Here is a 12,727-nt window from a genome sequence, read left to right as displayed (position 1 = left end):
TGTTGCATGAGTATCAGCCGACTTCCTCAGGGCTATAACAAATTGTAAATACACTTGATTTGGAAATCATACCATCACCTTAGTCAAGTCAAACCACTTGTGATTGTTTAGAGGAGGGATCACAAGAGAGGTTAATAAGTTTCTCATACAGTCCGCCCATGCAGTAACTATATTAAAATAATCACTGTGTGAAATTAAGTACGCGCACCTCATTGTGCACACAAGTTATGTGTCATCTTCTACTTTGCTAAATTTACATACCTAAGTGTCTTGATCTCTAGACTCCCGTGTTTTACAGTACATTATTATCCAGATAAACATCTCCTGAAATCCAGAATATGTGTTTTGTATATATATGTAACACAGACAATATATCCACATATGGGCCAAAACGTGGACACCGCTGATCATAACTTACCTACTCTTGCAAATTCTCTTATGTATAGTGTCCTTCTTTACTTTGCGTCTGTGTACAGTACCTATTCAAGTCAACACAGTCAAAGCAATATAATCAGCTACTGGCTCATTCCCATATCCAATAATCCTGTTCTATGTTATATTCCACCATAGAGATCTTGACGTCACGTAACATTTCTGATTTCCCAATGATGAACCTCTACTCAGAGTATTTACTTAAATGCTGGATGCTTTATAATCATACTAAGGTATCTCTGTATGTTGGCTCAAATGGTCAACTTATCACACAACTCTATATATCATGTTTTATAATGAGAGAGAGATATATATATATATATATATATATATATATATGGAAAATGTTACTAACCCAGTAGACATCTGTTCGTGGCATGTAGTGCTGCAGATTCACATGCTTTGCATAAGTCCGCCATCTAGTCTTGGAGTGTTACAAGTTGTTTTTCTTCGAAGAAGCTTTTTCGAGTCACAAGATGGAGTGACTCCTCCTCTTGGCGATAGTGCGCATGGGCATTGAGTCCTTTGTTAGATTGTTTTCCTGCAGGAGGGTGAAGTAAAGAGTGAAGAAATATATGTGTGTGTGTGTGTGTGTGTGTGTGTGTGTATATATATTTATATATATATATGGAAAATGTCACGTACACACTGTACCTCTGTTCGTGGCATGAGACGCTGCAGATTCACATGCTGTGCATTATCCTGCCATCTAGTGTTGGGCTCGGAGTGTTACAAGTTGTTTTTCTTCTAAGAAGTCTTTTCGTGTCACAAGACCGAGGGACTCCTCCCTTTCGGCTCTATTGCGCATGGGCGTTGACTCCATCTTAGATTGTTTTCCCCGCAGAGGGTGAGGTAGGAGTTGTGCGTATACTAGATGTGCCCATGCAATGGAGTAGGTATGTATGTACATAATGTGTATTAAAATAATATTTATTTACAAATTTACAATTCTTATTCAACTAACAACGGCTACAGGCCCCCGGGGGAGGCGGGAGGGCGCATGTGAATCTGCAGCGTCTCATGCCACGAACAGATGTACACTGGGTAAGTGACATTTTCCGTTTGGTGGCATGTGTAGCTGCAGATACACATGCTGTGCATAGACTAATAAGCAGTAATCTCCCCAAAAAGCAGTGACTTAGCCTGTAGGAGTTGACGTTTTTTTGAAATAATGTTCTTAATACAGCTTGTCCTACTGTGGCTTGTTGTGTTGCTAACACATCTACACAGTAATGCTTAGTGAATGTATGAGGGGTAGACCAGGTGGCTGCTTTACAAATTTCCGTCATAGGTATATTCCCCAGAAAAGCCATTGTGGCGCCTTTTTTCCTAGTGGAATGTGCTCTTGGTGTAATAGGTAGATCTCTTTTTGCTTTAATATAGCAAGTTTAAATACATTTAACGATGCCTTGTTTGGATATAGGATTACCTGCATAAGGTTTTTGGAAGGCTACGAACAATTGTTTTGTTTTACGAAATTGTTTTGTTCTGTCAATGTAATACATTAGTGCTCTTTTTATGTCTAATGTATTTAAAGCTCTTTCTGCTACTGAGTCTGGTTGCGGAAAGAAGACTGGGAGTTCCACTGTTTGGTTTAGGTGGAATGGTGATATGACCTTTGGTAGGAATTTGGGATTTGTACGGAGAACTACTTTATGTTTATGTATTTGTATAAAGGGTTCTTGAATAGTAAATGCTTGTATCTCACTTACTCTTCTGAGTGATGTGATAGCTATTAGGAAGGCTACTTTCCAAGTTAAGTATTCCATCTCACAAGAGTGCATGGGCTCGAATGGTGGTCCTATGAGTCGTGTTAATACAATATTAAAGTCCCACGAAGATACTGGTGGTGTCCTTGGGGGTATGATTCTTTTTAGTCCCTCCATAAATGCTTTGATGACTGGGATTCTAAAAAGCGATGTTGTAAGTGTAATCTGCAGATAGGCAGATATTGCAGTGAGATGTATTTTAATGGAAGAGAATGCTAGATTAGACTTTTGTAAGTGTAATAAGTAGCTTACAATGCCCTTTGTGGAGGCATGTAGTGGTTGAATCTGATTAGTGTGGCAGTAGTAAACAAATCTTTTCCATTTGTTTGTGTAACAATGTCTTGTTGTAGATGTTCTAGCTTGTTTAATAACCTCCATACATTCTTGTGTAAGGTTTAAATGTCCAAATTCTAAGACTTCAGGAGCCGGATTGCTAGATTGAGCGATGCTGGATTCGGGTGTCTGATCTGTTGTTTGTGTTGTTAACAGATCTGGTATATTTGGTAATTTGATGTGCGGTACTACTGATAGGTCCAACAGTGTTGTGTACCACGGTTGGCGAGCCCAGGTTGGTGCTATGAGTATTAGTTTGAGTTTGTTTTGACTTAGTTTGTTGAACAGATAAGGAATGAGTGGGAGAGGGGGAAAAGCGTAAGCAAATATCCCTGACCAACTGATCCATATTGCATTGCCCTTGGATTGAGGGTGTGGGTACCTGGACGCGAAGTTTTGGCATTTTGCGTTTTCTTTTGTTGCGAATAGGTCTATGTTTGGTGTTCCCCAGCGGAGGAAGTGATCCTGTAGGATCTGGGGATGAATTTCCCATTCGTGAGTTTGCTGGTGATCTCGACTGAGATTGTCAGCTAACTGGTTCTGAATGCCTGGGATGTATTGTGCTATCAGGTGAATGTGATTGTGAATTGCCCAATGCCAAATTGTTTGTGCTAAGAGACACAGTTGTGACGAGTGTGTCCCCCCCTTGTTTGTTGAGATAATACATTGTTGTCATGTTGTCGGTTTTGACAAGAATGTGTTTGTGGGCTACTAGTGGTTGAAATGCTTTTAATGCTAGAAACACTGCTAGCAGTTCCAAATGATTTATGTGAAATTGTTTTTGTTGATTGTCCCATTGACCCTGTATGCTGTGCTTGTTGAGATGTGATCCCCACCCCATCATGGAAGCATCTGTTGTGATCACATCTTGAGGCACTGGGTCTTGGAATGGCCACCCTTGGTTTAAATTTATAGAGTTCCACCATTGAAGCGAGAAGTGTGTTTGGCAGTCTATCAACACTAGATCTTGAAGTTGACCCTGTGCTTGTGTCCATTGTTTTGCTAGGCACTGTTGTAAGGGCCGCATGTGTAATCTTGCGTTTGGGACAATGGCTATGCATGAAGACATCATGCCTAGAAGTTTCATTACAAACCTTACTGGGTAGTGCTGGTTTGACCGTATGCTTGATGTTATATTTTGGAAAGCTTGGACCCTTTGTGGACTTGGAGTGGCAATTGCTTTTTGTGTGTTGTGTTGCTCCCAAGTATTGTGGTATTTGGGATGGTTGCAGATGTGATTTCTGGTAATTTATAGAGAACCCTAGGTTGTGTAGAGTTTCTATAACGTATTGTGTGTGAAGAAGACACTGTTGTTGAGAGTTGTTTTTTATTAGCCAGTCGTCTAAGTATGGGAATACGTGCATGTGCTGTCTCCTTATGTGAGCGGCTACTACTGCAAGGCATTTCGTGAATACCCTTGGGGCTGTTGTTATCCCAAACGGTAACACTTTGAATTGATAGTGAACGCCGTGTATCACAAACCTTAAGTATTTTCTGTGAGAAGGATGGATGGGTATGTGAAAGTACGCATCCTTGAGATCTAATGTTGACATGTAGTCCTCCTTTTTTAGTAATGGAACCACGTCTTGAAGTGTTACCATGTGGAAGTGGTCTGACTTGATAAAGAGATTCAGTGTTCTGAGGTCTAAAATAGGTCTTAACGTTTTGTCCTCCTTTGGAATTAGGAAATATAGTGAATAGACTCCTGTTCCTTTCTGATGGTTGGGTACTAACTCTATTGCTTGTTTTTATAATAGTGCTTGGACCTCTATTTGTAATAGGTCTAAGTGTTGTTTGGACAGATTGTGTGCCCTTGGGGGCACATTTGGTGGGAACCTTGTGAATTCTATGCAATAACATGTTGGATAATGGCTAGGACCCATGCGTCCGTAGTAATGTGCGTCCAGTTTTGATAGTATGCGGTAAGTCTCCTCCCCACTGGTGTTAAGGTTTTGTGACATTGAAGTCACTGTTTGGTTTGGCTTGTTTTAGGTGTCTGGAACTTTCCCCTTCCTCTTGGGAATTGTCCACCTCTATATGAGCCACAAAACCCTCCCCTCTGGTATTGTGCCTGATAGGTGGGTCTGGTTTGCGAGGTGGAAGGCTCTGGTGTTTGCATTCAAAACCCCCCTCTAAATTGTGGCTTTCTAAATGTGCCTCTGCCCTGTGGGGAGTAGAGCGCGCCCATGGCTCTGGCCGTGTCCTTCTTTAATTTTTCAATTGCTGTGTCCACTTCCAGCCCAAACAAATGTTCCTGGTTAAAAGGCATGCTCAAGACTGCTTGTTGGATTTCTGGCTTGAATCCTGAGCTTCGTAACCATGCATGTCTGCGAATGGTTACCGCAGTGTTGACTGTTCGTGCAGCCGTTTCTGCCGCGTCTAATACTGACCTTATTTGGTTGTTGGATATTGCTTGTCCTTCTTCCACAACCTGCTGGGCACGTTTCTGGTGTTCTTTGGGCAAGTGCTGTATAATGTGTTGCATCTCGTCCCAGTGTGCCCTGTCGTAGCGAGCAAGTAGGGCTTGTGAGTTTGCGATGCGCCATTGATTGGCTGCCTGTGCTGCCACTCGTTTGCCCGCTTCGTCAAACTTCCTACTCTCTTTGTCAGGCGGTGGAGCGTCTCCTGACGATTGAGAGTTTGCCCTCTTTCTTGCTGCTCCTACAACCACTGAGTCTGGTGTAAGTTGCTGTGTTAGAAACACAGGATCCGTTGGGGGAGGCTTGTATTTTTTCTCCACCCTAGGCGTGATAGCCCTTACTTTAACTGGCTCCTGGAATACCTGTTTTGCATGTTTGAGCATGCCCGGGAGCATTGGCAGATTCTGGTAGGAAGTGTGGGTGGATGCCAAGGTGTTGAACAGGAAATCATCCTCTATTGGCTCAGAGTGCATTGCTGCATTGTGGAACGTAGCTGCCCTTGATAGTACCTGCGTATATGCAGTACTGTCCTCTGGAGGGGATGGCTTTGTTGGGTAACAGTCCGCACTGTTGTCTGATACTGGTGCATCATACAAGTCCCATGCATCAGGATCATCCTGCGTCATCCCTGTATGCGTAGGTGACTGCATAGGAGGTGTTCCCACCGGAGACAACTGTGGTGAGTGTAGTGGGAAAGGTTGTGGAGAAAGACTTGGTGGTGGTGTTTTTTCTCTGGCCACCTTCGCCTTTGGCTGCATTTCTGACTCTTGAAATGCCAGTTTTGTTTTTGTTTTAATTGGAGGAAGAGTTTGTATTTTTCCAGTCTCTTTCTGGATATGCAACCTCCTTTGCGTATGGTCTGGCTCCACCATACTTATTTCCTGCTCAAATCTGTGTTTTTCATGCATTTGGCGGGAAAGTCCTTGCTCTTCTGTGTAAAAGCTTCTTTTCGGCTCCGAAGCCGCTTTTTTCGGTACTGATGTTTCCGATAAAGTCTTTCTCGGTTCCGACGTTATTTTTCTCACCTTGGGTGAGTCGAACTCTCGGTGTCGAGATCGTTCGGTGCCGGAATCTTGACCGGAGTCGGAAGTCTTCGGCAAATCTCTGGCCTTTTTCGGTGCCGATGTTTGGTCACCTTCTTTTCGATGGGTTAAGCCATGGCCTGCTGGTGGTGGCGTCCCTTTGGCCTTAACGATCTTGTAGTGAGTTTTGGACGGGGCAGTTTTACTCACTGTTTTCTGCATCGTCGTGGTTCGCTCACTTTCGGAATTGTCAGAGTCCGTCCCCTGGATGGAAATTCTTTCCTCCTCCTCGGCGTCGAGTTGTTCTCTGTGTCGACGCCTTTTGTAGTCTTCTCGCTCGTTGATCACAAAGGGTCTTTTTTGATCGAAACGCTCGACAGGCCTCCCAAGTATCCTCCCTGTGTTCTGGTGATAAACACAGATTACAGACCAGGTGTTGGTCTGTATAAGGATACATCAAGTGGCACTTCGGACAGAAGCGGAAGGGGGTCCGATCCATTAGTCTTCGTCGATGGATGCGTTCGGGCCGACCAGGCCCTGCTGAAGAGCAGAAGCCCCGAAGGGCCGCCGGAGCGCTTCTGCGATCAGTGCCGATACGATAACATTAACCCAGTACCGAGCAAGAACAATACTGTCGAATTTTCGATATTTAGTTAACTTTCCCGATTCGAAATACGGAGCGAAGAGGAACACGTCCGAACCCGATGGCGGAAAGAAAACAATCTAAGATGGAATCAACACCCATGTGCAATGGAGCCAAAAGGGAGGAATCCCTCGGTCTCGAGACTCGAAAAGACTTCTTCGAAGAAAAACAACTTGTAACACTCCGAGCCCAACACTAGATGGCAGGATAATGCACAGCATGTCTATCTGCAGCTACACATGCCCCCGAACACACACACATTATATATATATATATATAGTAAGAAAAGAAGACGTCCATGCAGTGTATATACATATTTACATGAACAAAGTACTACAATGGCTACAGGCTTCCGGGGAGGAGGGAGGGCGCATGTGAATATGCAGCACTACATGTCACGAACAGATGTCTACTGGGCGAGTAATATTTTCTGTTCGATGGCATGTGTAGCTGCAAATACACATGCTTTGCATAGCCTGAAATGCAGTCCCCAGCCAAAAAAAGCGGTGGCTAGCCTGTAGTAGTTGGAGTGGTTTGAAATAGTGTTTTAAGCACTGCTTGACCAACATTTGCTTGTTGGCGAGATAACACATCCACACAGTAGTGGTTAGTAAATGTGTGTGGTGTGGAACTTGTGGCTGCTTTCCATTTCTCTGCCATTGATATAGTTCCTAAGAATGCCATTGAAGCTTCTTTCTTTCTAGTGAAATGTGGTTTAGGAGTTACTAATTGCTGTCTTTTAGCTTTAAGATAGCAAGTTTGAATATGCTTTACTATTCATCTGGCTAATCCTTGTTTTGAAATAGGACTACCCTTATGAGGTTGTTGAAAAGCCACAAAAAGTTGTTTAAAATTTTCTGAAATCTTTTGTTATATCTACATAATACATAATAGCTATTTTAGCATCAAGAATGTGAAGAGCTCTTTTGGCAACTGAATCTGGCTGTGGAAAAAAGACTGGCAATTCCACTGACTGACTGATGTGAAATGGTGAAACTACTTTAGGTAGGAATTTTGGGTTTGTCCCAAGTACTATTTTATTTTTGTGAATTTGGAAGAAAAGTTGTTTACAAGTGAATTCCTGAATTTCACTAACTCTTCTTAAGGAAGTAATTGCTACTAGGAAAGCGACCTCCCATGAGAGAAATTGAAGAGCGCAAGAATGCATGGGTTTAAATGGTGGACCCATAAAACTTGTGAGCACAATGTAAAGATTCCAGGCAGAAGCTGGTGAAGCTCTAGGTGGAATAATTCGTTTAAGGCTGTCAATAAAAGCTTTTATGACAGGGATCCTAAACAGAGAAGTATGCTGTCTGTTTTGGAGGTAAGCAGCTATTGCTGTTAAATGAATTTTAATAGGTGAGTATGCAAGATTTGCTTTTTGTAAATTAAGCAAATAGACAATATCCTGTACTGATGCTTTAAGTGGATCAATGTTTTTGGGTTGACAGTAATATACAAAACGTTTCCATTTAGCTGTATAGCACTGTCTGGTTGTAGGTTTGCATGCTTCTTTTAGAATATCCATACATTCTGTTGGAAGCTGTAAATATCCAAACACTATGACCTCAGGAGCCAAATCGCCAGATTGAGCATACTGGGATTGGGATACCTGATTTGACCTTTGTTTTGAATCAATAGATCCAGTCTGTTTGGAAGCTTGTGATGTGGAACTACAGACAGATCCAAAAGTGGTGTGTACCAGAGTTGACGTGCCCACGTGGGAGATACGAGTATTATAGTGAGGGAGGTGTAACGGATCTTGTTGACCAGAAATGGAATTAGTGGGAGGGGAGGGAAAGCATAAGCAAATATCCCTGACCAATTGATCCATAGAGCATAGCCCTTGGATCGAGGGTGTGGGTACCTGGATGCGAAGTCTGGGCATTTTGCGTTTTCCTTTTTTGCGAAGAGGTATATGTCTGGGGTTCCCCACATGTGAAAGTATTGTTGAATCACTTGGGGGTGAATCTCCCATTCGTGTATTTGTTGCTGCATCCTGCGAATGTGATTGTGAATTGCTAATTTCCAAATTGTCTGTGCTAGAAGGGACAAATGAGATGCCCCCCCCCGTTTTTGCAGATAATACATTGTGGTTATGTTGTCTGTTCTTATCAACACAATTTTTTGCGTGATCTGTGGTTAGAAAGCTTTGAGTGCTAGGAGCAATGCTAGCAATTCCAAATGGTTTAAGTTTGTTGAATTAAGTCCCATTCCCCTTGTATGGTAAGGTTGTTGAGATGGGCCCCTCAACCTATCATTGATGTATCAGTTGTGATTATGGTCTGTGGCACAGGCTTCTGAAATGGCTGCCCTTTTAATAAGTTGGTGTGATTTGCACCATAGCAGAGAATTGTAAGTCTGGCGGTTCAACAACACTAGATCGTGAAGTTGACCCTGTGCCTGAGACCATTGTTGCAAAAGACACTGTTGTAGGGGTATCATGCTTAGACATGCATTAGGTACTACTGCTATGCAGGATGCCATAATTCCCAAAAGTTTCATGATAAACCTTTCTGTGTAAGTGTGATTGTATTGTAGTTGAGATATGAGATTGTGAAAAGCTTGAATTCTCAGTGGGTTTGGGTACGCTAATGCGGATTGAGTGTTCAGAATTGCTTCCAGATACAGTTGTATTTGCATTGGTTGCAGATGAGATGTCTGGTAACGGATGGTGAACCCTAGATTGTGTAGGGTAACCACTGTGTAATATGTGTGCTGATGACAGGCTTGAATGGTGTTGGCTTTTACGAGTCAGATAAGGAAAGACATGTATATGTTGCCTTCTGAGGTTTACTGCAACTACTGCAAGGCATTTGGTGAATACCCCTGGTACTGCTGTTACTCCAAATGGTAGTACTTTGAACTGGTAGTGCTTACCTGCTATCACAAATCTTAGAAATGTGCGATGTGCTGGATGTATGGGAATGTGGAAGGAAGCATGTTTTAGATCTAATGCTGTAATGTAGTCTTGTTTTTGTAGCAGGGGAATGACGTTTTTGAAGAGTGACCATGTGGAAATGCTCTGATTGGATGTACTTATTGAGGTGTCTGAGATCCAGGACTGGTCTGAGAGTACCATCCTTTTTTGGTATGAGGAAGTATAGAGAATATACTCCTGCCACTTTTTGGCATATAGGTACCATCTCTATTGCACCCTTGAGTAGAAGTGATTGTACCTCTGGTTTTAATAAATGTAGGTGTTCCAGAGAAAGCCTGTACGAGCGAGGAGGAATGTTTGGTGGAGTAGAAATGAGTTCTAAGCAATAACCATTCTGGATAATTGACAGCACCCATTGATCTGTTGTAATGCTGTGCCATTGATGGTAGAAATTTCCCAGTCTTCCTCCCACAGGAGATGTATGCTGATGTGCAGAAAATCACTGTTTGGTTGAGGTGGAGGAACCTCTTGTGGTGGTGGTTTTACCTCTACCTCTAAAGTTATTTCCTTTTTAAGAACGTCTGAAAGAACCTCTGGTGTAAAATTGTTGTCCATGTTTCTGTTGGGATGTGGATGGCTCCGAGGTTGATGGTTTAAAGTTAGCTCTGAACTGGGGCCTATGAAAAGTTCATCGAGTAGGGGTAGTGTAAAGGGTACCCACAGCCTTAGCTGTATCAGAGTCTTTCTTTAGTTTCTCTATGGTGGTATCTACTTCTGGGCCAAATAAGTGTTGCTTATCAAAAGGCATATTGAGTACTACCTGTTGTTTTTCATATTTGAATGCTGACATTTTTAACCATGCATGCCTTCTAATTATCACACTGGGGTTCATACCCCTTGCGGCTGTGTCTGCTGCATCTAAGGCAGATATAATTTGGTTATTAGAGATAGCCTGGTCCTCAGTAAGTATCTGCTGTGCCCTTTTCTGGAGTTCTGGTGGAAGGTATTGTAAGAACTTCTCCATTTCATCCCAATGAGCTTTGGCTAACAGAGCTTAGGAATTTGCAATCCTCCAGTGAATAGCAGCTTGAGGTGCTACTCTTTTCCCCACTGCATCATACCTACGACTCTCCTAGTCTGGGGAGGAGCATCCCCTGTGGACTGGCTATTTGCCCTTTTCCTTGCTGCACTGACAACTATAGAGTCAGGTGGCAATTGCTGTGTAATGAAAAGTAGATCGGAAGGTGCAGGTTTGTACTTTTTGTCTACCCTTGGTGTGATAACTCTAGCCTTCACTGGCTCCTTGAAAATGTCGTCTGCATGTTTAAGCATGCCTGGGAGCATGGGTAGACATTAATACTCCTTGTGAGTGGATGTTAATGGGTTGAATAAAAATCATCCTCAATGGGATCTGTATGCAACTGCATGTTGTGCTATGCAGCTGCCCTAGCTATCACCTGATTGTAGGCAGAGGTGTCTTCAGTTGGAGATGGCCTAGCCGGGTATTAATCAGGATCGTTGGAAGGTATGGGATCTGAATCATATAAATCCCATCGATCTACATTGTAATGAGTATCACTTAAATCATCCCCATGTTTAGAGATAGGGGATTGTGGAGAACATTGTGTAGGTGAAGGTGCTGGTGGAGTATCTGGTGGTGGTGAAGCAGTAAGAAAAAGGAGGATGTGGTGGTGAAGGCTGTTGTAGTGCCTTAGGTTTATCCTTATTTTAGCAGGTGGAGGCCCAGCTTCTAGAGTCTCTTGGAAAGTTAACTTTCTCTCTGTTGTAAGAGAAGCAATAATCCTTCGTGTCTTTGTGTATCTGGATTTTGTGCTGTTTAGCTTCCATTACTTCTAATATGGGCCTTATTTCTGAAGACTCCTCAGCAGTTGGAGCACATTTTCCACCCACAGGTTTCAGCTCTGAAAGTCTGGGAACCAAATGTTTTAGTAGGACCGAGAATGTCGGTTCCGAAGTCAATGGCAGTTTTTTCGGCTCCGAGGTGGAAGGCTCTGCTTTTTGACTCGATATCGAAACAGGTGTGGCACGCTGTTCAGTCAGCACTGAATGCACTTTTGTCTTAATTTTTGGACCCCAACCCGGAGGTTGGTCATCCGCATGCGTTTTTCGGGTCTGACCATGGCCAGCAAGCAGTGGTGGACCCAAGACCAGTGCTGAAGTCTTTTTGGCTGTCTTTGGGTGATGTGAAGGGGCTGATGTACTCACGACTGCGCCGCTGGAAGAGATTGGCTGTCCCCATCCGAATCTCGTTCCAAATCAGAATACGCGATGGAAACTGCAGCTTGAGTGTGTTCTTCTCTAAAAAATGTCAGGCGTTTGTTGGATGCCATCTCCAACCGACGTGCTCTTCGATCCCTAACAGTTTTCTTTGAGCGGAAGGATCAACACGCTTCACAGCCCCAAGAAGGGCGTGGTCGCCCTAAAGGGCGTGTAATTGACCCCAATGATGACAACCGGATCGAATATAAGTGAGAAAACATGACTGAGAACTATACAAACATTTATAGGAAGAAGAGAGAAGTTCAGATAATGCTGAACCGAGATCTACCAGAGCGAGAGGAAACCTGTCCGAACCAGACGGCGGAAAGAAAACAATCTAACAAAGGACTCGATGCCCATGCACACTATCACCGAGAGGAGGAGCCACTCGATCTCGTGACTCGAAAACGCTTCTTCGAAGAAAAACAACTTGTAACACACTGAGCCCAACACTAGATGGTGGACTTATGCAAAACATGTGTATCTGCAGCTACACATGCCATCGAACGTTATATATATATATGTATATATATATATATATATATATATATATATGGAAAATGTCACTTACCCAGTGTACATCTGTTCGTGGCATTAGTCGCTGCAGATTCACATGCTGTGCACATCCCGCCATCTGGTGTTGGGCTCGGAGTGATACAAGTTGTTTTTCTTCGAAGAAGTCTTTGAGTCACGAGACTGAGGGACTCCTCCCATTTCGACTCCATTGCGCATGGGCGTCGACTCCATCTTAGATTGTTTTCCCCGCAGAGGGTGAGGTAGGAGTTGTGTATGCTAGTAATAGTGCCCATGCAATGGAGTGAATGCGTATGTACATAATGAAGTTTCAAGTAATATATTTACAAATGTACAAATGTTTAAGATCTACTTCTAAACGGCTACAGGCTCCCGGGGAGGCAGGTGGGCGCATGTGAATCTGCAGCGACTAA

This window comes from Pleurodeles waltl, chromosome 8 (assembly GCF_031143425.1).
Source record: "Pleurodeles waltl isolate 20211129_DDA chromosome 8, aPleWal1.hap1.20221129, whole genome shotgun sequence".
Lineage (NCBI taxonomy): Eukaryota > Metazoa > Chordata > Amphibia > Caudata > Salamandridae > Pleurodeles > Pleurodeles waltl.
This window is presented reverse-complemented; position numbering follows the sequence as displayed.